This window comes from Pseudorca crassidens, chromosome 6, assembly GCF_039906515.1.
Source record: "Pseudorca crassidens isolate mPseCra1 chromosome 6, mPseCra1.hap1, whole genome shotgun sequence".
In the NCBI taxonomy this organism is placed as follows: Eukaryota; Metazoa; Chordata; class Mammalia; order Artiodactyla; family Delphinidae; genus Pseudorca; species Pseudorca crassidens.
Genome location: NC_090301.1, coordinates 125,320,275 through 125,345,719, shown reverse-complemented (window position 1 = coordinate 125,345,719; position 25,445 = coordinate 125,320,275). Strand labels below are relative to the sequence as shown.

Below are 25,445 nucleotides of genomic sequence, written 5' to 3'. Positions count from 1 at the left end.
ACTTGTGGGATTTTCCCAGACCAGGGCACGAACCTGTGTCCCCTGCATCGGCAGGCGGACTCTCAACCACTGCGCCACCAGGGAAGCCCTACCTATTCCTATTTTAGATGTGACTGTACATTTTTATCAAATGCCATTTTGGCTTTAATGGAGATAATCATAGATGGTGTTTTATTCTCCTAGAGACTCCTTAATACAGGAAATTACTTCCCAATTCTTTTTTCTAATATTAATTAGTTCCTGGCAGTAAAATCTTCTTGCATTCTTGGAATGTGTTGTACTGCATTATTTTAAAAATATTTTTAGAGATTTCATTTGCTAAAACTTAATTTCAAGTGTTTGCCTCAATCAATATGAATTTTTACTTCTGTGTTGTTTTTATCAGGTTTGGGGCTGAATTTTATGCTAGCTCCATGAAATAATTTTGGTGTTGTCTTTTTTTAAGTTCTAGAATAGCTTACACGTGCATTCAAATTCTATTCTTTGCTGATACAGAGTTCAATCTGAGGCTAGTGGCTCACTATATAAACTGGGAAGAAGGAAGCAAAATTATTATTATTTGTATACGTGGAAGGACCAGGAGAATGCATTGAAAAGCTATTTGAACAATAAGAGAATTTAGTTAAGTGTCTAAACATAGAATTATATCCAACGATAATTAGCTTTCGGTAGAAAACTACCAGTTAGAGAGTACATTGGAAAGATAAAGATAGCCTTTCGGCATCTAACTTCCCCCCATGTCCACACAACCCACTCCTCAGAGCTGCCCCCCACCGCACCCCTACCGGGGGAGGACACAGATGCGCTTGTCCATCCAAGGCTGATAACCATGTACTTCTCTCCTAACCTGCTGGACAATTACACACACTGAGAAGATCATCTTGATTGGTGAGATAAACATTACATAGACAATTCTTTTAAAATTACATAATTTCTTACAATTTTATTAATGATACAAATATATAATATCTAACCGGCTCAGCAACGTTTTCACTCCATAATGCGGAAGCAAAAAAAGTCCCTGCTGGAGACGAAGAGAATGGACTTGAGGACACGGGGAGGGGGAAGGGTAAGCTGGGACAAAGAGAGAGAGTGGCATGGACATATATACACTGCCAAACGTAAAATAGATAGCTAGTGGGAAGCAGCCGCATAGCACAGGGAGATCAGCTCAGTGCTCTGTGACCACCTGGATGGGTGGGATAGGGAGGGTGGGAGGGAGGGAGACACAAGAGGGAAGAGATATGGGAACATATATGTATGTATATGTATAACTGATTCACTTTGTTATAAAGCAGAAACTAACACACCATTGTAAAGCAATTATACTCCAATAAAGATGTTAAAATTTTTTTAAAAAGTCCCTGCTGGGAGTACAAGTGCCTGTTCTGCCATTTCTTATGGCTTCTGCTTTTGTTATTACTATTAGCATCAATCCACAGTTTATTAGTAGAAATATTTTAAGACTACTCATCGGTTTTATGAGGAAACCTTAGACATAGAGAAAACCATCTGTAAATCCATCTAACTCGGCACGTAGGCGCTGTACCATTCCCTAAGGGACCCCGGAGCCCCGCATGGCCTTTCCACCCCTCCCTACAGAGAGGGCAGGTGGGGCGCCTGTGTCCACTTGTCCAGGGATTATCAGTAACCGTGTTCCCCTCCCTGGCACAGTCGGGGCACGTGGCCCAGCATCCCGCAAGAGCGGCCTTCCAGGGTGCATCAGGTGGAGTTTGGTGAATATCCCAGGAGCCTCTCGAGGTATCCCACATATTAGCAGAGAACTGAAGGCTTTCACGACTGCTGGAAGGCTGGGAGAGAGGGTCAAGGAAGCCACAGAAACTGTCCTGGTGCCCCCTTCACTGAGCAGCCAGCTCTCAGAATTTGTCACCCACTGCCACCCTGCAGGCACAGGGTCCCTTTCTCTTCCACCTCCCGGGCCTCACGCCAGGGCTTCCCTTCAGCTGCCTCTGCCAGACCTTGAGAAATGGGACCCTACGAAGTATAGTTCTGGGCGCCTGACCTGCAGCGACGCAGAAGAGAATGCAGGAGAGATGCAGAGCCTGCAATGGACAGGACAGTCTCCACCTTTGCCAACTAGGCCTCATCCAAGCCACAGGGGCAAGGCGGCTTCACCTCCCCACACCCCTCAGCAAACCCACTCGGAAGGGAAGGGGCAAAGGCCATGGTTCTGTCTCTGGAGAACATGCATCCCTTTTCCAGCTCAGTCACCATTCCCATTTGAGGTGCTATCATTTGTGTTTTATATTAGCGAGGAGTGGATGAGAGATAAGAAAGAAGTGGGGAAATACAGCTACGTAATAAAGCAAAGAAGACCTCACACCTGGCCATTCCAGCCCCCGTTGTCTTTACAGGTTTCTTTTCATACATTCCACGCACGCCAGCACCTGCTGACCATGCCCTTTGCCTGCCGGGTGACCCCTTCATCCCTCCCTTACCCTGCTTTGCTGCTTTCTCCTATCCACCCACCATGGCACGAAGCTCACGTGTGTCCCCACCGTGCCCCAGGGCTGCCCTCTTCTACACAGCAATGTGGTGCTGTCTCCTGCTTGTCTCTCCCCAGATGCTCCAACACCTTCACCAACCTCACCCTCGCCTGACAACTGTCCCGCTGCGCAGAGGAAACAGAAGCCTCGGCAGAGAGCATCCACAGGCTGACACCAGCCTCGGCCCGCAGCCGGCCACCCATCCATCAGCCCAGCTTCCTGGGTGCCGGTGAGCACCTCCTCCAGCTCTGCGTGCCCACCTTGCCCCCAAACCTGTGCCACCCACAGCCTTTGCCATCTCCATTGATGGCGACACCATGCTTCTGACTGCTTGGGTCAAAAACCCAACCTTCGAAATGCATTCAGCATCTGGCCTCTTCTCACCACCTTCACAGCTAACCCCCTTGTCCCATCTGCTATCAGCATCCCTCTGGATCACTGCCCACTCCTCCCAACGGGGTGTCCACAGTTCATCCCCACAACCCCAGCCAGGCTCCTGCCTCGCTCAGAGTGAAAGCCCGAGTCTGTGCGAAGCATCGCAGGCCCCGTGGGCCTGGCCCCGGCTCTCTCCGATGCCTTCCCTTCAGGTGCCCTTGAGCTCTCCAGCCACGTGGCCTCACTGTGGCTCACGCTTGCCCCAGGGCCTTTGCACTTACTGCTCCCTCTGCCTGGAACTTCCTTTCCACAGACATCTGCGTGGCCAACACTCTCAGCTCCTTCGAGACTCTGCCGAAATGCCAGAAGCTCGCCGTGGCACCTAGATAAAATTACAATTGGCACCCCCAGGCCACTGACACGGTCCTACGTCGTCTCTGTTACAAACACTTAATCACTTCCACCACACTCTATGAATTATGAAACACGTTGTGTTTCTCGTTAATCCCTCTGCCTCCCCCAAGAATGTAGGCTCGTGAGAGCAAGGGATGCCAAGCTCTAGAACGGTGCCTGCTCAGAGGAGTTCCGTAACTACTGGTGAACGACGACCGGCAACATGGCCAGTTGTGCATTTCCAAAAGTCAGCACCGAGGGAAGCAGCAGCATTGTCAGGGGTGGTCCCCGCTGTGAGGCCCTCACAGTGCACGTGGGGAGGAGGCCTTGGACATGAGGACCCCGCGTACTTTCCCGAGAGAGTCCACTGGGTCTCAAGAAGACCCATCAGCCAGGGCCCAACTTGTGGCTGCTAATGGCTTGGGTCCCCCGTGGAGCAGAGCTGGTGAAGGGCAGGCAGGAGCAGGGAGACAATGGGGGCATTTCACCCCCAGAGGGCCACCTGCCACCTGCCTCCCCATCCTCAAAAGCTCCCTCGGCTCCCATCAGCTTCCTAAGTTTACCCTTGGAAAATGACTCCTTACAGGAGCCGATAGCAAAAAAAAAAAAGCCCACTACAGGCAGGCAAAAAGAGACATGGACAGTCCAAGACATGAAAGTTGACGCTTTACCAGCAGCTCCAGCTGAGTTCAGGATGGAGAGGGGCACAGCAGCCTGAAGCACAAGGAGGTAACACAGCCATTGGTGAAGTGGGAGCTGAAAGGTTCTGCATGGATGGACTGCTACACCTCAAAGTATCACCGAGGGCCACGTAAAGCCCACCAGCGGTCACCCAGTCTCTCATTTCCATTTCCTTCCTGCAAGAAGCTCGGGGAAGGGACAGGGAGGGGACGGGGGTGGGGAAGGGGGACAACGAACTCACAGCACAACAGCCTAGGAGGTACGCTAGATGGGGATGGAGATGCGCTTCAGGTTTCTGTGCAAAGTATCGGTCATTTTAATTTATTTTGAATGGCAACGACTTCCTGGGGTAAAGCGTTGAGTAGTTTTCTGAAGAGGTGCTCAGGTCCAACAGAAAACCAGTGCTGGGTTAACGGATAAGTCCATCCCAAGCACAGAAGGGAGGGGGCGTGGCAGTGCCCAGATTCCAGCTCACTTTCTCCTACACTCTCCAGGTGGTGCGCGCGCATGCGTGCGTGTGTCCGTGTGTGCGCACGTGCACGCCAAGACAGCCTGGGGCCCGCGTGGCGCTGAGATGACACCGGCAGTGGTACTCAGCCCTCCGCTCCTCCTTCGAGCACTCTGGGGCTGGATCTTGAGCGGGGAAGGGACATGGAAAGTTGGAACACTTAAAAAGAAAAATTAAAATAATGACTCCTCTAAGTGATTGAGCAGAAACATTATCAAAATCTAAAAGCCATTCCTATGTGAAACTCTCTGACGTTGGGTGGGCAATGGACCGTCTAAAATGAAGTCTATTACAAAGAGCAGGCTTAACAGGCAAATACGACCTGCCCAACCTGCCTAAAGGTGAGCTTTATCCTCTTAATCCAACAGAGCACGTGCTCCCTTAATAGAGGCTGAACATCCTGGGGGCTCCCCATCATGGAGAAATGGGCTGCTCCCTTGTCCTTTCTGCCCCAATTTAATTTGGAAGGTCACTTCAGAATAGAGGACCCATAGCATCTCTTTGAGGTCAAATATTAACTCACAAGGGCAGGAAGGCGAGTTAGCACAAGTCTTCAGGAAAGCAATTTGCAAATTTGTATTAAGAGCCTTTGTAACAACCCACAGATAATGCTTCTACATAATCTCTCAAAGATGTGGATAAAAACTGACACATAAAGATGTCTGACAAGCATTCACATCCAAGCAAGAAATGGGAAAGCAACCCAGACATAGAAAGTGGTTAAGTAATAAATTATCACATCAATGGGACATAAAGCAACTATGAAAAATATGTTAACAAAAAAGCTGTTTTAATGATGTGGGGAAATGTTTTTGATTTAATAATGAACCAAAACCAGAATGCAAAACTTTATTTACAGTATGAGCTCAGTTTAGAGAAAGAACAAATCATTATGCTGTACACCTTAAACTTATATGGTGCTGTATGTCAATTATATCTCAATAAAACTGGAAGAAAAAAAAAGACAGAGAAAACAAGTTAAAAAAAAAAACTGGATAGAAAAATGTGCTAATGCTAACAGCGAATGGGAAAACTGTGAGTGAATTTTCTGTATCATTACACTTTTGATTTTCCAAATTTATTACAATGAGCACAGTATCAGATACAGTTTAATTTAAAACTTATTTTACAAAATGAGGAAGCAGGAAAGGTGTTTCTCTTCAGAGATTGGAGCCCAAATTAGAAAGGGAAAACAAGGCGGCCCCATCTCTTTACCTGGATGACATCTCAGTTCCCTGGAGAACCAAGAAACCAAGTGCAAAGGAAGTGGGGGGCCTCAGGCCTGAGGGGCAGCTCTGAGAGTGAGCCGTGGAGTAACGAGGCCAGGGCCTGAGCGGGGAGTGGCCTTCCAAGGACTGGAATGTAGCTGGAATGCTACTCCAGCCCTTGCTAACACCCCTCTGGGGACTGCAGGACACCGCATCTAGAAGGCAGTCCAGAGTGCAGGCAGCAGCTGGCGTGCAGTTAGCAGGCCAGGTTGGAATGCCGGGCTCTGCCACCCTCCAGCCCTGGTTCCGTCTCGAGCCAGTCACTCAAGCCCCTCTGTGCCTCAGCTGTGTCATTTGTATAATGGGGATGATGACATTTCCTAATTCACAGAGTTGCAGAGGCCTTGCACATAGTAGGCATTCAATCAGTATACGTTCTACCTTTAGGCAGAAAGGTCACTAGCTGAGGGAGGGAGGTGACACTGTCAAACATCACTGATGAAAGTCACACTGCCTCCAAGGTCAATCTGCTGGGCGTTCTCCTGCCCTGGCAGTAGATCCCAAATGTCACTCTGCGGGCCGGCTGAGCCGGTGACCTCAGAGACACCTGGGAACCTTCCAAAAGCTAGGAATGCCCCACCTCCTCCCCCAAAGTCTCCGGTTCAGTAGGCCTGGGCAGGGCCTGGGAATCTGCATGGTAACCACCCTCCCAGCAGGTTCTGACTGGCATCCTGCCCTGGGGGCCCCTCGCTGCCAGGGTGCCCACGGAAGGCCGCCTTGGGATGAGCATTAAGAAGCACGTTCGGATGAAAAGCTGCCGTTTCTGTTGGAGGAGTTCCTCTCCCACACCCTGGGCATTGCCTGAGGTCCTGGGTCAAAAGAGTCCATCCTTTACTTTCATGTGCAGAGAAACCAAGCATCCATCATCAGTGGGTTCTAGGATTCGTTGTGTTTCATCATCAGGCACAAGTTAAAAACACCCATGAGCCTTCACTTCGCCAAGGACTCAAGCTTTTCTGTGTGCCTGCTGTCTGAGTGTGTCCACCCAAACCAGCACCGTTAGACCCATAAAAGGGATCTCCAGGCTGGGTCTTGGGCATTCCAGCCCCAGACACCATGCCCCACGCTCATTCTGTATTACCTCCCTCCTCGTGATCGTTCATAATTGCTCACAGAACAAGTTCTGCCTGAGATTCCACTCCACGTGGCATTTATTAAGCTGGCTGGATTGTCACTGTCCCAACACAACTCAATTAAACCCTGCATACTGCCACACTAAGATTAAAAGATTAGTGTTCCTATCTGGAGGCTTGAAAAGTCATTTGCCCTAGATTTCAAGTCATTGAAACCCTCTGTACTCTGTACTCAGGTCATTCAACATAAATGCAGGACACGCTCACATAAGGGCCGATTCAAAGAAGTACAGGACACAGCAGCTGCCTTCAGGGGCCCAGCAGGTAGGGAGACAGACCGTCTTAGTCTGTTCGGGCTGCTACAACAAAATACCACAGGCTGGGTAGCTTATAAAGAACAGAAGTGCGTCGCTCACAGTTCTGGAGGCTAGAAGTCCAAGGTCAGGGTACCAGCATAGTCAGGTGAAGACCTTCTTCTTGTTCACAGATTTCTAGGACTCTCACTTGGCAGAAGGGAGCTAGGGAATTTGTGGGGTCTCTTTTATAAGAGCATGAACCCCATTCTTGAAGACTCCACCCTCGTGACCTAAGCACTACCTGAAGGCCCCAAACTCATAGTTTCCAGAAGACAAGGAGCCAGAGTGGGAAGCAGGCAATGGCTTAGGAGGAACGTAGAGGGCAGAGCGCCAGAACCAGACCCCTGTGAGACCAGGGATACACCCACAATGCAAATCGGCCTGCGAGCAGAGGGGCCCATGTGTGCGATTAGCCGGGCTTTCCTGGTGCACAGGGGCCAGGCCCAGCTGCTGGGCACTGTGAGGGCGCCCAGGCCAGGGGCCCCCCAAGGGGGCTCCTGAGAACAGGCAGCATGCTGTACCAGACCCAGCAGGAGAAGGAATCCGGGCAGGCTGACTGCGGACCGGGCAGGAGGGACTTAAGATCACTGAGAAGGTGGAGAGCCCCCGCCCTGCTGCAACTTCCTGAGAGGCTGCCCAGGAGGCGTCTGTCTGCCTGGATTTGAGGCAGGAGGTAGATGGGCCCCAGGCTGAGCAGCTGGAGTTCGTCCCCTGTGGACCAGATGCAGGAGGGAGGAGAAGCTGAGCCCTGCCCAGATAAGAGATAAAAGGCCACACATTCCTCATTCTCGAAGTCAAGGAGACCTCCTCGACTACACACGCACAGAAAGTCTCCTTGAAGGTCAAAAAGGGAGGGGTCTCCACCCCACAGTTGGTGATGTCAACCTACCCACTGGCCCCTTGGCTGGAAGCCATCTTGGCTAAGAGATGCGTGTGCACACATGGGAGAACCCTGAGATAAGCCTAATACAGGCTTAGAACCAGCCAAAGCAAGGTGATTGGCCGAAGGAAACCCAGAAGAAATGCCCCACAAAAGTGATTCAAACTACCGCAAGGGCGCGACTCTCAAGGTGAGCCCACCTGTGTGTCTCCCCACACGTACTCCTTTTCCTCCTAATGAGCACTTTACTTGTTTCACTGCTTTCCATCTTCGTGGGAATTCATTTCTGCAAAGCCGTACGGGCCGGGGCCTTGTCACTGGCCACTGGGCTTGTGGCTAGGATTCAGTGCTCTCACTGCCACAGCCTGACTTCCATCTCCGCCCAGGAACCGAAATCTTGCTTCAAGCCGCTGCAGGCTGAGGCCACCCGAGATCATATTTAAGTCCCCCAGATTTACACTTCAATACACAGATACACAGTGAGGGAGAGCTGGCTGGGCAGAAGCCGGAGGTTTGGGCTTATCTTGGTGTTTGTTTCTTACCAATCTGTTCTTTGGTAACAATACCATGTAAGCGTGTGTTTGTGAATTTAGTGGATATGCACTGTGCACCCACCACGTGGTCTAGGGGCTGGGGGCTCTCAAATGAGCAAAACATGCAAACTCCCTGCTCTGGAGAGTGACCACCGGGGTTGGGTTCAAACCCAGGTCAGCTTCCTCCCAAGCGTTGGGCTCTTTCCACCTCACTGTACTGCTTCCCTCCAGGCTGAGCCAGAGGCCAGCGTAGCACAAAAAAGGGAGATTTTGTAGGAAGATTGCAGCCCAAATCAAAATTTCTCCTAGCAGGAAGAGGTGGGAAGGGTGCTGACCTGGATCTGACATCCATCTGGGGCACAAGGAGCCCTCCCACCACCCCTGAGGGCAGTGTTCTGATTATCCCAGGTCTGAGCTGGGAAAGCGGAGGGATCATCAAAGGCTCAAGCAGACAAGGTGTGGCCCCCACCCCGGTGGTCTGTCTTCCTGAGCCAAGGGAAGAGGCATGTCACCCGGACAGTGAGGATGGTCCTGCCCTGCTCCAGGGGGTTGCAGGTTCCCCACAGAGGCCTGGGGAAGACATGTATGGAACCGAGGGGATCGGGGGGCTGGCTGCTCGTATCCCTCCCAGAGGATTGGGCCCTGTTGAGTCCAGACCCACCTCTTACTGGTATCCAGGGAAAAGGAGGCCCAGCCTGCTGATGGATCCACCCTTCATCTCAGAGCCACACACCCAAAGCCCCTCCCGGAAGGAAGCCTGGATCCTGGGACTGCGAGCCTTGGAGGTCAAAGGGCAAGCCGAGCTCTCAAAGGAGGCGTCGGGGGGGGCCTCAGGGTGTTCCCCATCTGAGACAGGAAGGTCCAAAGTCAGCCAGTTTTGAGCTGGGCCTAAAACCTGTGCCCTTGGCCTTGGAACGAGAAGAGGGAAACCAAGATGTGGGGAGGGAACAGAATGATCGTCTCGGGTGGGTCCTGGGAGCCTGTCTCCCCAGCCAGCCATGTGCAGACGCTGGGCCCCTGCCCATTCCGGTCATGGATTAATGGTCCTCAGGACGCCGCAGTTTAGGAAAGGAGGGAGGAGTTTCCTTCCTGAATCCCAGAAGAAGAAGAAAAGAAGGAGAAGGAGAAGAAAAAAATAATAATGGCCCAGATGTTGAAGTCAAAATAACTTCCTCTGAAAAGGAATGGTGCTTTTAAGACACGTAGAATGAAACCGACAGACAGGCAGACCTGGGAGCAACCAGAACCCTGCTGGAGAAACACACCAGGAAAGACGCCCCATCCCTGACTTCTGTGCATGCCCCCTGCACCGGGAAGGGTCCCTCTGAGTGCTGGGCTAGGTTCAAGGGTGAACATTCTCGGTCCAGCACCCACGCCACCCATGCCCAGGCCAGCCTCAGACTCAGGCTGGGAGGGAGCCTGCCACTCTCTACTCCCGGCCCCCAAGCCTGAAGGCTACTTGATTCCATGCAGGTTCTTGGGCCTGGGGTGGGTCCCCAGGTCTGTGTCTTAAACAATGCCACAGGGAGTTCTGATGCAGGCGTCTGACGCCTACTACCAGCGGGCATCTTCAAGCTGGTATGAACCCCAGCACAGGGAGAGTCCCACCCCGCTGTGAGCATCTCCTGCTTGTAGACAGCACCGCTTGGCACCCCTGCTTTCTTCCCCGTGAGAACCTGGTCACAGTGAAGTATGTCCTGGAAGGCCCAGAGCTGGTGACTGCCCCCTGAGTGAGGGCTCAAGGAGGAGGGCCCCCCTACACTGGGAAGAAAGGGAACAACAAATGGGGTTCTCCCCACCCCCACTGCCCTCCAGCCCTGGGGAAGCCAGCTCCCCAGGGACTAATGATCCAGAAGGAGTAACTGGTGGTACAACCCGGCGTGAGTTTGATGCCACTTTCTTCCGCTGTGCCCACCAGTCCAGACAGTGGGCCCTGGAGTTTTATTCAAAAGGTCCCTGGAGCCCAGAGAACAACCCGTCAGTGGACCCAGAGCAGGAAAGGGCTCAGCACCAGACGAGACCTCTAACAAAGGGGAGCTCCTGCCAGCCAGGACCTCCAGCGTCTGAACCACCTGCTCTTCTGTTGACTGAGGCATGACGTCCTTCATTTCCCTCCAGCCGGTCATCTTTGAGAACCTGACCCTGGACCATGGCCTGGTGACAGCCTGACACCCTGTTAGCCCAGCCCTGGGGTCCAACTTCTGAGCTGCCTTACCCAAGCACTCACTCTCTGCCCTGGCTCCCAGCCCCCTCTGCTCTGCCTGTCCCACCCTCCTGTGGCTGGGACCCCACTCTTCCCCACTGGACCAGCCCCTTTCAGGCACAGCCTCCGTGTTTGCTTTCATCCAGCACTCCCATTTGACACCCACTTCAGCTGGCCATCTCAGCGCCCCCATCGGGGGCCACTTCCCTCCAGCAGACACGTCTGGTCCTGCACTGGACACCCCAGCTGTGTGGGAGCTGGTGTAACGTGAGCAGCGTCAAGGAGAAAGCTTTTCAGATGGAGAACAGGACACAGAGGAACTCTAGGGCAATGCTGGAAGACACAGAGGAGGAAACTGCACCCCTCACCACCCCAGAGCTTCCCGTAGGCGGGTACCTGGGCCCAGCCACAGTGGCACCCACCACACAGAGCTGTCGCCAAAGAGGCCCAGGAGACCCCGGCGTGCTGGAGCCAGTTGCGCCCTGCGTTCTTCTTCCGAAACAGGTCAGCTCCATGGCCATCTGCTCACCAGTGAGGTGGGGCAGCCCAGACCAGACAGAGAGCACTATAGCCCAGTGCCCTGGAGGCTGAGAGGGATGCGAGAGCCCTAGCACACACCCCGGATCTGGCCCGTGATGGGACCACCCAGGGCAGGATTCAGGATGTTCCACGCCCCGTCCCGCCTGTCCTAGCCTGAAAACTTGGAGGCCACACCAGGGCTCCGAAGGAAGAGGCCGCTGTGAGCACAGAGCCACCTTCCTGTGACTTAGAGGGGCCACCTCACTGCCCTCTCCCCACTACGAGGAAAACAAACCCACCCAGGGAATAAACAAGGGAGCAAAGAGCCCTTCCTCGGGACTCAGAGGACGGGGCACAGGAGGCTCAGGGCCTGGTGGACAAACGCTCATTGCCCTTCCTTGGAGTATCAAATGGAAGTGTCACATCTGCTTCCATCCAGAGGCGCAAACCCGGCATAGGCCCTGGTGGTACCCTGATCACTTGTGTGTGACCGGGGTGGGTCTCCCCCAGCCTCCGTCTGCTCCGCAGTAAAATGGGAGGAAGAGCAACTCCTGGCCTCCTGCTGACACTGTTTCTCTCTCCTTGACTGACTCTAGCCAGGGTCCTCTGAGCCTTCTGAGACCAGGCTTCCACCTGGGCCGAGGAGAACTGCAACTTTCAACATAAACAATTTCCTCCACCTGCCCACACCCACACTAGGAAACCTGAAGAAACTCTAACACAGCTTCTAGCAGCCTCAGGCCACGTCCCCTAAAAAATGCCGCTGAAGACAGCTCGAGGCCACCAAAGGATCTGCCATTTGTTTCAGCCAACACCTGATTGTGGACTCCTGAACCCCTAGTTTCTTTAGAAAGCTTAAAATTGTAAATCCTTCCTCCATCCATCCTTCTGTTGAGATGTATATGTATTGATATCTCCTACCACCCTGGAGTGTCTTTCTCAAGGACCTGCAGCCAAGCCTTTGAAACGCAATCGTCCAGCAGGCTGGGGCCCTTGTCCCAGCGTGATGTGTGCCAGTCAGCAGACACGGCACCAACACCGCCCAACCTCTCACCTGCTTCTCACAGTGTTTCGCTTGACTCTGCTCAGACCCCCACTCACCCGCCCCCACTACTCCCGTTTTAGAACACTGGGAACCTCTGCTAGGTCAGAATGAAGTTCAGCTGCCCCCCGTTCCCCCCACCAGCCCCACAGCAGCACTAACACAAGAAAACCTTCTCACCTTCTCACCGCTTTAACCAATGTCCCACTGTGTTTATCTCGGACGCTACCTCAGACTTGATAGGTCGTTTCCTAATGGCTGGGCAGTGCCCCAAAGAAAGGATGTGTGTGAGAGCCCCCTGTACACTGTAGAGAAGCTACAGAGACACATGCCTTTATTGGGCACCAACTGCGTGCACACTTGTGTACAGGGATGTGAAAGTCTCCATGCCCCCAGTCTACTCAGAGGAAGATCTGGAAACATAATCCAGGTCCACCGGACTCCAAAAACTCCATGGTTTCGGAAGTGGCAACATGTCCACAAATGTCAGGTGTGCCGTCTCAGGGCCTGGAACACTTTGCACCAACAAAATACCACACTCCACTCTGGCAGAAGGTGTGATGGTGGAGTTTGCAGGTTTCTAAACCGTAACACCACTGCAGCCACAGACCCTGTAAGTGGGAGGGAGGGAGAGAGGGGAGGGAGGGGGCAGGGAGGGGAGGGAAGGGAGGGCAAGCCTGAACTTTCCAAGTGGCTGTCTCCTGCCCTCTTCCTTCCTCAGCCCTCCACATCCTTTCCCAAAAGGAAACCGTGGGGTGGGGGACAGCCCTGGAAACTGACTTCACTCTAACTTCAAGAGGAAACTACTTTCTAAGCAGAGGGCCTCAGTGCCGAGCTTTTGTCTGCAGGGAACTTTTCTGTGGTTTATTGGAAGCTGAAGAAATGCTGACAGAGCAGTTTTGCCCACCCCAGCAGGCAGCCAAGGGCCCCTCATTAGACCCGCTTCCTGCGGGCCACGGGGGAGGAGGGGTGGGAGGGGGGGAGAGGCGGAGGCATGGTCGCAGACCCAGCTGGGGTGGGGGGGTTGCTTACAGGACAACTGGGAGGGACTGTTGGGCCCTGCACCACTACCTGCCTGCTCAGGGCGCACCTGGGGAACAGGAGCCAGAGGATGGGCAGGGGAGCCCTGGGAGGAGGTGCAGGCCCGTGGGACCCCAGGTTCTGGGTGGCTGGTTCTGAGAATCTCCCCTACCTCCCTCGTGTTCCTTTTGCCCCAGAGGAGGACAGGAGATGCCACGTAGAAAACGGACCCTTTTCCCCTCTTCTGGGAGCCCTAGGAAAGATTCCAGCTTTTCAGAACTTTTCCTGATTCATAAAGTAAAATCCCATTTTCTCAATCATCCAACTTCCACGTGCTTTAGTAACCTTTTAAAACTGCAGAGTGATCCCTACCAACCACTAAAGGCTGAGAATGCAGCAGGCCCTGAGCCAAGCATGAGGCTACCAGGTCACGGTTAACGGTTAACGGTTACTGCCCCCCACCCCTCATCAGAACAACCCTCTGAAGTAAGTGTGACCCAGGAGGAATCCTAGGATCAGAGACACTGAGCAACTTGCCAGAGTTACACAGCCAGTAAATGGGGTGGAAGACAGGGGCCCCTGCCAGGTCCATGTTTAATCACTGCTCTAGAATGTGGATTAACTTAGCAGACTGTTTTCACATTCATTCCTTCTTGCGATTCTTATAAAACCTGATGACGATGACATGGGACTTCCCTGATGGCACAGTGGTTAAGCCGCCTGCCAATGCAAGGGACACGGGTTCAAGCCCTGGTCTGGGAAAATCCCACATGCCATGGAGCAACTAAGCCCGTGGACCACAACGACTGAGCCTGCACTCAAGAGCCCGTGAGCCACAACTACTGAGCCTGCAAGCCACAACTACTGAGCCCGTATGCCACAACTACTGAAGCCCACGCGCCTGGAGCCCATGCTCCACAAGAGAAGCCACCACAATGAGAAGCCCATACACCACAACGAAGAGTAGCCCCCGCTCGCCACAACTAGAGAAAGCCCGCGCTCAGCAACAAAGACTTAATGCATCCAAAAATTTTTAGAAATTAAAAAAAGAAAACCAACCAAAAAACCTGATGACGTAAGCAAGGCCAGAATTACCCCACTTACCAGATGTGGAAACTGAGACCCACATAGGGCCTTGCACAGAGCTACAAACCAGGTAGAGATAAAGCCAGCTAGAACGTTGAGAGCCTAAATATTCCATGTCTTGGCCTATATGCCATTCTACCCTGCCAGGTAAACTTACCTATGAAAGCGAGTTTTAAAAAAAGATAAAAAATTAATAGGGGTCATGTGATACTGTGACTGGATGGAGGCTGGGTTAGAAGAGAAATCACTTTGGGTAGAAGGATTAAAACCGATGGGGCCCTGAGGGGCTCCCGGGCACAGAGGCCCTTTTGTCCCCCACTTCCCGTAGGCAAGATTCCAGCCTCCATGTTCCAAAGGGCAGATTCGAACAGTTGCTAATCAAGGGGGTAGCAGCCAAGAAACCACCTGAGGCAAGATTAAAGGGACCAGAGAAACTCCTCAAGATTAGGAGACCAGCCACCTGAGATGAGATTAAGGGAGTGGAAGCCCTGCTCACCCCCAATCTCGTCAGAGACCCCACCTTTGAACGACTGTTGTAAACCCCTCATCAGATCCTCCAGGTGGGGCACCTAGTTTTCGAGAGCAGCAGCCCACTGTGGCCCACTTTGCCTGGCAAAGCAATAAAACTATTCTTTCCCACTGCACCCAAAACTCTGTCTCTGAGATTTGATTTGGCCCCGGTGAACAGAGAGGCTGAGCTTTTGGTAACAGAAGGGCACTCAGGGAGGGGTAAGGAAACTGAGGGGCTGAACTTGGAGGAAGGCAGGAAGGCTGCCAGGAGCGGGTGCAGGGGCCCCACGGAGAGGAACAAGGAGCCCTGGCCGCACGTGCTGCGGGTAGTAGGGGCGGGGGGTCTGTCGGCACAGCTGCCTGAACAGTGGCCGCCCTCCCACACTCATCACTAGATGCGTGGCCTGCGCATCCCTGGGGGCCGGGTGGTGGGGTAGGTTTAGGAGAGCTTCACTGCTGAACACGTGCATCTCCACGCTGGAGCTCAAATCCTCATACACCCAAGACGGGGTGTCAATCCCCCTGCAGCCTCCTAGGAAAGAACCCAGAGGCCCCCCACACTGTGACTTCCCCAAGCCCCGGCAGGTTTTGCAGACAAGCCTGACCTTCACTAGTCGTCAATGACTCATTCTTTTAATCCCCCCAATCGCAATACAGTGACTTTGGTGCATCATGTATGTGTGTGCATGTATGCACGTGTGTGTGCACGCATTTGCCCGTGTGCATGTGTCTGTGGGCATGAGGGATGGGAGGAAGGTCTGTGCGGTACAGCCACCCGGGCACCAGCCCAGCAGCAACGCTGCTCCACATTTCACTGCCTGCTGGTACGAGAATGATTACCACTGCTGGGTTTTACCCGTAGATTTTGATGCTAAATATTTCCAGCAAAAGTCATGTAAATTGATTTGTACAAAAAGCGGGAGATGGAGAAAAATGGGAGGCTGCCGACGCTGAATTCAATACCGAATAATCTAATATGCCCAATTTCATTTTCTTTTCCTATCTTTTATGTTTGCAAGCAAATCATTGGCGCTTTAAGTTTGCACATATATCTCAATGCAAAATGGTCAAGAAGCAATAAATAAATGTATTATCCTGATAAATGGCTACTGGTCAGGGTGAAACCTGCAAAGAGTAGTCTGTGCTTCTGCAATGATATACAAGCCGGAAATTCATTTATTCTCCCCCAACCCTTGGCTGTTGTCAGCTCTCATAATTCTAGAAAAGGGAAGGGTGGCTCAAGGGGAAGCAAGGATGGTAGAAAGAGGGAGAATTGAAGAACACCAGGCCTCGGGGATAAGAGAATGACATTTATCAGGCAATCGTCATGTCTGGGGCCTCTAGAGCCCCTGAACTGCCCAGAGCCTCAGCCTGACCTTGCTTCCACACTTTATAATGCCCTCACTGACTCTCTGTCCTCTGTTTTCCCACTCACACACACGCCCACCCATAAACAGGCTATGAGCTCTTTAATAGTAGGAACTGCATTCATTTATCTGTTAGCTCTCCAGCACTCGGTACACTGCCTGAGATAGAGCAGACACGTGCTGGATACTGTATCTAGGAGGATGGGTAGATGGACAGGTGGGTGGGTTGGTGGGTGGGAAGATGGATGGATGGGCGGATGGAGGGACGGACTGATGGATGGATAATGGTGGGTAAGTGGATGGATGGGTGAATGAAGATTGGGTAGATAGATGAATATGTAGTTGGATGATGGGTGATGAGTGTGCAGATTGGTGAATGACAGTAGATGGGTAGATGGGGCACACTTGAGTGAGCTAGTGGGAAAGTGGGTTGGTGGTGAGTGTGAAAGAAGAAAGATCCATCAGAAGCTCTCTGGATCTCTCTGGATTAAGTCCTCTGAGACCCTGAGGAGGGTGTCTGTAGTCTAAGTAGTAGGACTCATTACAAAATACCATGAACCTTCTGTGAAAGCTTAAACTTCACATCATAATCCTTGCGTCCAAGTCCCATGACAAACCATGGCTTGGCTTCCCTGTGGGCACAGCAGGCCTACAACTGTGCCTTTGAGACCCACCTTCCTGGTGCAGTCACCATCCCAGTACTCCTTGGAACCTCTCATTCAACACAAGAGCTCTCTCCCCAAGGTTCTTTTCCATCTGCACAGCATAAATGAGGCTGCCATGATTTAGGTCGTTGATTAAAATGAATTGTTACAGCCCCAGAGCCTGCAGCCACAGTATAGAAAATGCATCTGCACCCAACGAGGCTCATCATTCAGGCTGAGGGCACGGAGCTCAACCCACTTTCTGCCCATCTAATTGCAGTCACCCTCCTTCAGACCCCTGTTCCCATTTTGTCCACAGTAGCATATTTAAAAACGATACCAAATGTTTTATAGAATTCACAATGCCCTTTATTCAAGAGTACTGGGTCTTATGGCTTAGTGTATCTGCCCAATGAAACTGAATGTCATCAAGCCATGACTTGTTTTTAATGAACCCATGAAGGCTGCCAGCAATCACTGTTTCTTTACAAAAATACTACCCACTCTGAATGTTTCTTCGGCCAGAGAATAAATGCTGACCACAAAGGAGAGTCTGGTTAAGTGCTTAAAATCGTACGTATACCTAAACCATGTATTACAATTCCAGCCATGAACACCCATCCCCTCTGCTTTTGTGTAGCCTCTGCCTGCAAGTTGTTTCCAAGATGCTTCAAAGACTCTGGTTGTGGGGTTAGGATGACAGCACCCTCACTTCGTAGCTCTGTACTGCTAGAAACACATTGGCCCACCTGTCTGGGCCTGAACTTCCTCATTGTAAAGGGGAGTAACTGTTAACCACCTCATGAGGTTATTGTAAGAAATAAGGGAGAAGTAATGAGGACAAGTCAGTGTTGACCACGAAGCACCAGCTACTGTATGTGGGCTTGCGGTCTGCAGGGCATTGGATCACTGTTTGACCTTCTACAGCGCCCTCCCTAGGAGTCTATTCTTTTTTTTTTAAACATCTTTATTGGAGTAAAATCGCTTTACAATGGTGTGTTAGTTTCTGCTTTAAAACAAACTGAATCAGCTAAATATATACATATATCCCCATATCTCCTCCCTCTTGCATCTCCCTCCCACCTCTCTAGGTGGTCACAAAGCACCGAGCTGATCTCCCTGTGCTATGCAGCTGCTTCCCACTAGCTATTGATTTTACATTTGGTAGTGTATATATGTCCATGTCACTCTCTCACTTCTTCCCAGCTTACCCTTCCCTCTCCCTGTGTCCTCAACTCCATTCTCTAGGTCGGCATCTTCATTCCTTTGCTGCCCCTAGGTTTTTCAAAACCATATATTTTTTAATTCTATATGTATGTGTTAGTATACAGTATTGTTTTTCTCTTTCTGACTTACTTTACTCTGTATGACAGACTCTAGGTCCATCCACCTCACTACAAATAACTCAGTTTCGCTTCCTTTTATGGCTGACTAATATTCCATTGTATATATGTGCTACATCTTCTTTATCCATTCATCTGTTGATGGACACTTAGGTTGCTTCCACGTCCTGGCTATTGTAAATAGAGCTGCAATGAACATTGTGGTACATGACTCTTTTTGAATTATGGTTTTCTCAGGGTATATGCCCAGTAGTGGGATTGCTGGGTGGTATGGTAGTTCTATTTTTAGTTTTTTGAGGAACCTCCATACTGTTTTCCATAGTGGCTGTATCAATTTACATTCCCACCAAAAATGCAAGAGGGTTCCCTTTTCTCCACACCCTCTGCAGCATTTATTGTTTGTACACTTTTTGATGACGGCCTTTCTGACTGGTGTGAGGTGATACCTCGTTGTAATTTTGATTTGCATTTCTCTAATGATTAGTGATGTTGAGCATCCTTTCATGTGCATGTTGGCAATCTGTATATCTTCTTTGGAGAAATGTCTACTTAGGTCTTCTGCCCATTTTTGGATTGGGTTGGTTTTTTTTTGATACTGAGCTTCATGAGCTGCCTCTATATTTTGGAGATTAATCCTTTGTCAGTTGCTTCATCTGCAAATATTTTCTCCCATTCTGAGGGCTGCCTTTTCGTCTTGTTTAAGGTTTCCTTTGCTGTGCAAAAGCTTTTAAGTTTCATTAAGTCCCATTTGCTTATTTTTGTTTTTATTTCCATTTCTCTAGGAGGTGGGTCAAAAAGGATCTTGCTGTGATTTATGTCATAGAGTGTTCTGCCTATGTTTTCTTCTAAGAGTTTTATAGTGTCTGGCCTTACATTTAGGTCTTTAATCCATTGGAGTTTATTTTTGTGTATGGTGCTAGGGAGTGTTCTAATTTCGTTCTTTTACATGTAGCTGTCCAGTTTTCCCAGCACCACTTATTGAAGAGGCTGTCTTTTCTCCATTGTATATGCTTGCCTCCTTTATCAAAAATAAGGTGACCATATGTGCATGGGTTTATCTCTAGGCTTTCTATCCTGTTCCATTGATCTATATTTCTGTTTTTGTGCCAGTACCATACTGTCTGGATTATTGTAGCTTTGTAGTATAGTCTGAAGTCAGGGAGCCTGATTCCTCCAGCTCCATTTTTCTTTCTCAATACTGCTTTGGTTATTCGGGGTCTTTTGTGTTTCCATACAAATTGTGAAATTTTTTGTTCTACTTCTGTGAAAAATGCCATTGGTAGTTTGATTGGGAATGCATTGGATCTGTACATTGTTTTGGGTAGTATAGTCATTTTCACAAGGTTGATTCTTCCAAACCAAGAACATGGTATATCTCTCCATCTGTTTGTATCATCTTTAATTTCTTTCATCAGTGTCTTATACTGTTCTTCATACAGGTCTTCATACATGTCCTTAGGTAGGTTTATTCCTAGGTATTTTATTCTTTTTGTTACAGTGATAAATGGGAGTGTTTTCTTAATTTCTCCTTCAGATTTTTCATCATTAGTCTATAGTAATGCAAGAGTTTTCTGTGCGTTACTTTTGTATCCTGCTACTTTACAAAATTAATTGATTAGCTTTAGTAGTTTTCTGGCAGCATCTTTCGGATTCCTTATGTATAGTATCATGTCATCTGCAAACAGTGACAGTGTTTCTTCTTCTTTTCCAATTTGGATTCCTTTTATTTCTTTTTCTTCTCTGATTGCTGTGGCTAAAACTTCCAAAACTATGTTGAATAATAGTAGTGAGAGTGGGGAGCCTTGTCTTGTTCCTGACCTTAGTGGAAATGGTTTCAGTTTTTCACCACTGAGAACGATGTTGGCTTTGGGTTTGTCATATATGGGTTCTACTATGTTGAGGTAAGTTCCCTCTACGCCTACTTTCGGGAAGGTTTTTATCACAAATGGGTGTTGAATTTTGTTGAAAGCTTTTTCTGCATCTATTGAGATGATCAAATGGTTTTTCTGCTTCAAATTTGTTAATGTGGTTTATCACATTGATTGATTTGCGTATTTTAAAGAATCCTTGCATTCCTGGGATAAAACCCACTTGATCATGGTGCATGATCCTTTTAATGTGCTGTTGGGTTCTGTTTACTAGTATTGTGTTGAGGATCTTTGCATCCTTGTTCATCAGTGATACTGGTCTGTGTTTTCTTTCTTTGTGACATCTTTGTCTGGTTTTGATATCAGGGTGAAGGTGGCCTTGCAGAATGAGTTTGGGAGTGTTTGGATGGAATATTTTTAATGATTCTATTTAACCTCCTTTGTCAATTTATTGGCCATAACTCTTTGTGTTTGTGTGTGGTGGCTTTAGAGTTTATGGTATGCTATCTACTCTTAAGTAATATTATTGCACTCCATGTATAGTAAACGGTCCTTAGAACAGCATTTTTCTATTTCTCCCCCTCCCATCTTTTTGCTCCTTTTGTCATATATTTCACTTCTGCATGTGTTATAAAACCCACAATACAGTGGTATCATTTTTTACATTGAACTGTCAATTGTCCTTTTAAAAGCTTTTTTTTTTAATATTCTATATTTACCTACATCTTTACAATTTCTGATATTCTTCATTTCTTTTTGTGGATCCACATTTTCATCTGGAATCATTTTCCTTTTTCCTGATGGACTTCTTTAATATACCCTGTAGTGCAGGTCTTCTAGTAATAAATTCTTCCATCTTTTGCCATTCCAAGAAAGTTTATTTCACCTTAACTGTGGAAGGTATTTTCACCAAGCATAGAATTCTAGGTTGACAAGGGTGTTTCTTTCAGCACTCTTAAGGTGTCACTGCACTGTCTTCTCTATTGCATTGTTTCCAGTGATAAGTCTATTTTCATTCTCATGTTTGTTCCTCTGTACATAACAGGTCTTTTGCTCCAACTGCTTTATGATTTTCTTTTTATCACTGGTTTTAAGCAAAATGATTATGATATACCTTGGTGTAATTTTCTTATTTCTTTTGTTTAGGGTTCATTGAGCTTCTTGTGGGTTTATAGCTTTCATCCAACTTGGAAATTTTTCAGCCATTATTCCTTCAAATATTTTTTCTGTCCTTCCCCCTCTCCTCTCTTTTGGGGACTCCAATTATACATGTTTAGGTCTCTTGAAGTTTTCCCACAGTTCATTGTTCATATTTTTTTCAGTCTGATTTTTTCCTTCTGTTTCATTTTGGATAGTTTCTACTGCCATTTCTTCAAATTCATCAGTCTTTTAGCATTAATCTGTCATTAATCCTGTCCAATGTATTTTTCATCTCAGATATATTCACTTTTACCTCTAGAATCTTGACTTTTTTTATATATTCTGTACCTCTACTTAACATGCTCAATCTTTCCTCCACCTACCAAAGCATATGGAACAAAGTTATAACCTTTTTGATGCTCTTGTCTAATAAGTCTATTATCTGTGTCATTTGCAGTTCTGTTTGTATTAGTTTTTCTCTTGTCCTGCATCATATTTTCATGCTTTGATGAATAATTAGTAATTGTTGACTAGATAGACATTGTGAATTTTACTTTTCTGTTTATTGAATATTTTTATTTTTAAATATTCTTGAACTTTTGTCTAAGATACAGTTTAGTTACCTGGAAGCAGTTAGACCTTGTCAAGGCTTACCTTTAAGATTTGTTAGGCAGAACTAGAGCAGCCATTATTCTAGGGCTAATTTTGTTTAACTTCAGAGAATATACCCTCCTAGGTACTCTATCCAGTTCCCCATGAATTACAAGGTTTTCCACCAGCTGGTGGGAACACAAACTATCCCCAACCTCTCTGAGGGTTGTTCCTTCTGTTCCTTTCAAGTGGCTCTTTCCCTGGACTTAGGTTGTTTCCTGACATACAATACGCTGACCAAGACCTAAGAGGACCCTCCATAGATCTCTTCTCCAAAACCTGCCCTGAAAACTCCAGTTGCCTTAGCCTCTCACAGGTCCAGCTGTCTCTTCAATTCAGGAAGATCACAAGGCTCTGCTTGGATTCAACTTCCCTGAACAGTGGCTGAAACTCCCTACAGGCAGTAAGTGACGTGTCTTAGGGTTCACTTCATTTCTTTACTCTTCCCCATGGATCACAGTCCAGTGCTGGAAAACCATTGTTTTATATTTTGTCCAGTTTTTAGTTTTCTTCAGATGGGAAAGTGATGGGTAATAGGAATATTTAGACTACACCTTCTGTTAAGTGGGCTCCTAAATCTAGGGGAAATTTTAGGAAAAAGGCAAGATGCTGAGCTCAAAGGATTCTCATCTCTTGTTGCATTCCAAGGAACCCATGAGAACATAATTAATAGATGAAAATATTTTTCTATGAGACTTTCCAAACTAAGTTGTATGGTTGGAGAAAAATTCATTTAGAGAATGGAGTGGGTATGAGATGAAGTCCTTTGGGAGGGTCATCCAGTGATACCTCAGAGGGTTCAGATGGCTTAGCAGGGCTGGGTAGGAATGGGAGGGCAGACGCTTTCTGCAAAATCTTCCCCACACAGGAACACAGAAATCCCCACCCCAGCCAAACAGGGCCCCACAGTGTTCCCTGCCTGCTGATGAGAGGCATCTGCTTAAAGAACAAATCCCATCATGACCTCTCTGCTGTGGACTCTTCCATGGATTCCTAGAGCCCTTGAGTTAAATCCCCAGGTCCTCTGCTTTATGCCTAACTTCTACCATGACCAGGCACTGCAAGACGCCAGCCATTAAAAAAAAAAATAGCCTTTATTTTTTAGAGCAGTCTTTGGTCCATAGCAATTTTGTGCACAGAGTACAGAGATTTCCCATAAACCACCTGCTCCTCCACGTGTACAGCCTCCTCCATTATCAACAACCCCTCCCCCCCATTATCAATCAGTCTGGTCTTGGGGCCTCACATGAGTTACCTACTCTCCCTATGCTCAACTTCCATGCCTGTAAAATGGGGGAAAGACTACTGGGAAAGTTAAATGAAGTAATTCACATAGATACTGAGAACAGTGCCTGGCAGGTAGGAGTCACTCCTATAGGTGGGTTATTGTCAGCATCACCCTGCACTCTTCCTCATGCAGGAAGGGGCCAGGGAAGGAATCCAAGTCCCCAGAGGACAGGGGCCAGGCTTGCAGAGGGATATGCACACAATAGGTGCTCAATAAAAACTGCGATCAGGCAGTTTGACAAGAGGCAGAGGGAACTATGACACCCTGTGCCCACCCTGTGTCAGCATGGAGCTTGGAGCTGTAGCCTGTGATTTCCCGAGTCTGTATGACAACCCAAGGTGGACACACAGCCCACCCAACAGGAAAGGGGACTGTCCCAGAGAAACCAAAAGGCGTCGAATCACACTGCAGTGAGAGCAGGCAGGGCGCGAGCCCAAATCCACCTACCTCCCACCATGGGCTGATCTTCTGCCATGCACTGACCTGCAGAGCAGGCTGGGGCACATGGAGTCCTCAGAACGTGGGGACAGTCCCTGTGATGGGAGGGCCCTTGGCTACAAGGGGAACCCGAGTCCTTCTCACCTCAGTGCAGAGCTCCCAGGAGAGTTTGCCTCTCTGTCCAGAATGGCCTCATCTCAAAATGCTGTCACTCCATCTGATTGAAAAAAAAAAAAGTCTTACTAATTCCAATGGCTAACTTTTGATAATTATCCTCGATAAAAGTTCAAAAATTCAAATTAACCAATCATTGCATAACATCTCACCAAGAAATAGAAGAACAAAGGGGAACCAGCCATGGGAAATTGGACGAAAATTCTTTCTAAAAATATAATATTATTTTCTGCAAATGTGCAGTACAGAAATCCAGCCTAACCCCCATCCTCCACACCCCTTCCCAGCATTTACCTGCAGAAGTAATCAGCCCACGGCACCACCATACATCTGTAGCTGTGACAGCTCCATGACCGAGGTGACGTCGCGCTTGAGCCCATTTCTCCTGGGAGGAGCTGGGTGAGGAATGAATGTGGAGAGACAGTCATGACCTTCAGGGCCCGGGACAGCCCTGGCCCCCGGAGCACGCTGGACGTGGCAGCCTCATGGGGCTCCTCAGGGTGCCTGCCAGTGGAGGGCCCACCTGCATCCCTCAGGTCACCTCACACACGCCCCCAGCCAGCTGCTGGCTTGTTCCCTGCTCCCTCTGTGCAGATGAGGAACCCAGTTTATGGCGGGACACTGTGACTGCCTCTACCTGGCATACTCATCACCATTCTCCACATCATCACTCACTGAGGACCTACTGTGCAGGAGGTTCTCTAGGTCAGAATCACCATCACTACCTTACAGAGATGGAAAGGCTGCTGATGTAAAAGTGACATCCTGGCTCACCCTAGAAAGGCACAGCGAGAATTCTGAACCCTGCCTGCCTCACCCCCTGAGCCCCTACTCTTCCCCTTCTGTCCTTCCGTGACCCTGGGCTGCAGGACTGCCCAGTACCTCCCTGCAAAGGGGTTGTCTCCAGGCACAGACACGTGACAGCAATGCACTCTTGGGTGTGACCCCCAACTCCACATTGCTGAGATGGTAATTGAAGATGACCCCTGACCCTGGGAATTCTGAAGCTGGATCTGCTGCTACCCAGCCTGGGGCCCTGGGGAGTCATCTCCCCTCTCTGGGCCTCCGCTTCCTCGTCTTAAAAATGGACAACATCCACGGTCCCTTCTGGAGCTAACTCTGGCTGTTTAGACTGAGTTCCCCAGAAGCAGGCCCTGAGACAGGATTCAAGTGGAAATCATTTATTTGGGAGGAGCAGGGATCCCAGCAGGAGGGGAGGGAGACAGGAAAGGGAAGGCAGGAAGATGTGCTGACGAGACCTCGGTCCCAGGCTAGCCGGAGCCGGCTCACACCTGCCCTCAGGCTCACACCTGCCCTTAGGCTCACACCTGCCCTCTGCTCACATCTTCCCTGGGTTCACACCTGCTCTTTTGTTCACATTGGTTCATGGGGTGCATCTCCTCCCAGCTTCACGTTCAGTGATGTCACGTGCTGGCTGATATTAGTCATGGTGGGAGTTTTCACACCATGGAAATCTGCAAACACTACAAATCCGGTTCATCCCCCCTCACCCCCCCCACCCCCAAGAACTGGTTGATAAACACTTAACAGCACACCACCAGCTTCCTCCTGTTGGGA

The 25,445-nt window shown here is 49.3% G+C and overlaps 1 long non-coding RNA gene across 1 annotated transcript in view; it reads right to left on the bottom strand.

Annotated features, from left to right (window-relative positions):
- Window positions 1-25,445, bottom strand: part of LOC137225927 (uncharacterized) — a 39,936-nt gene that overhangs the window by 13,283 nt on the left and 1,208 nt on the right. The window contains exons 2-3 of the long non-coding RNA XR_010944093.1: window positions 24,162-24,262; window positions 23,838-23,910 (exon numbers count right to left, since the gene is read on the bottom strand). This is a non-coding gene — a long non-coding RNA (uncharacterized lncRNA). The remainder of the gene's footprint in view (window positions 1-23,837; window positions 23,911-24,161; window positions 24,263-25,445) is intronic.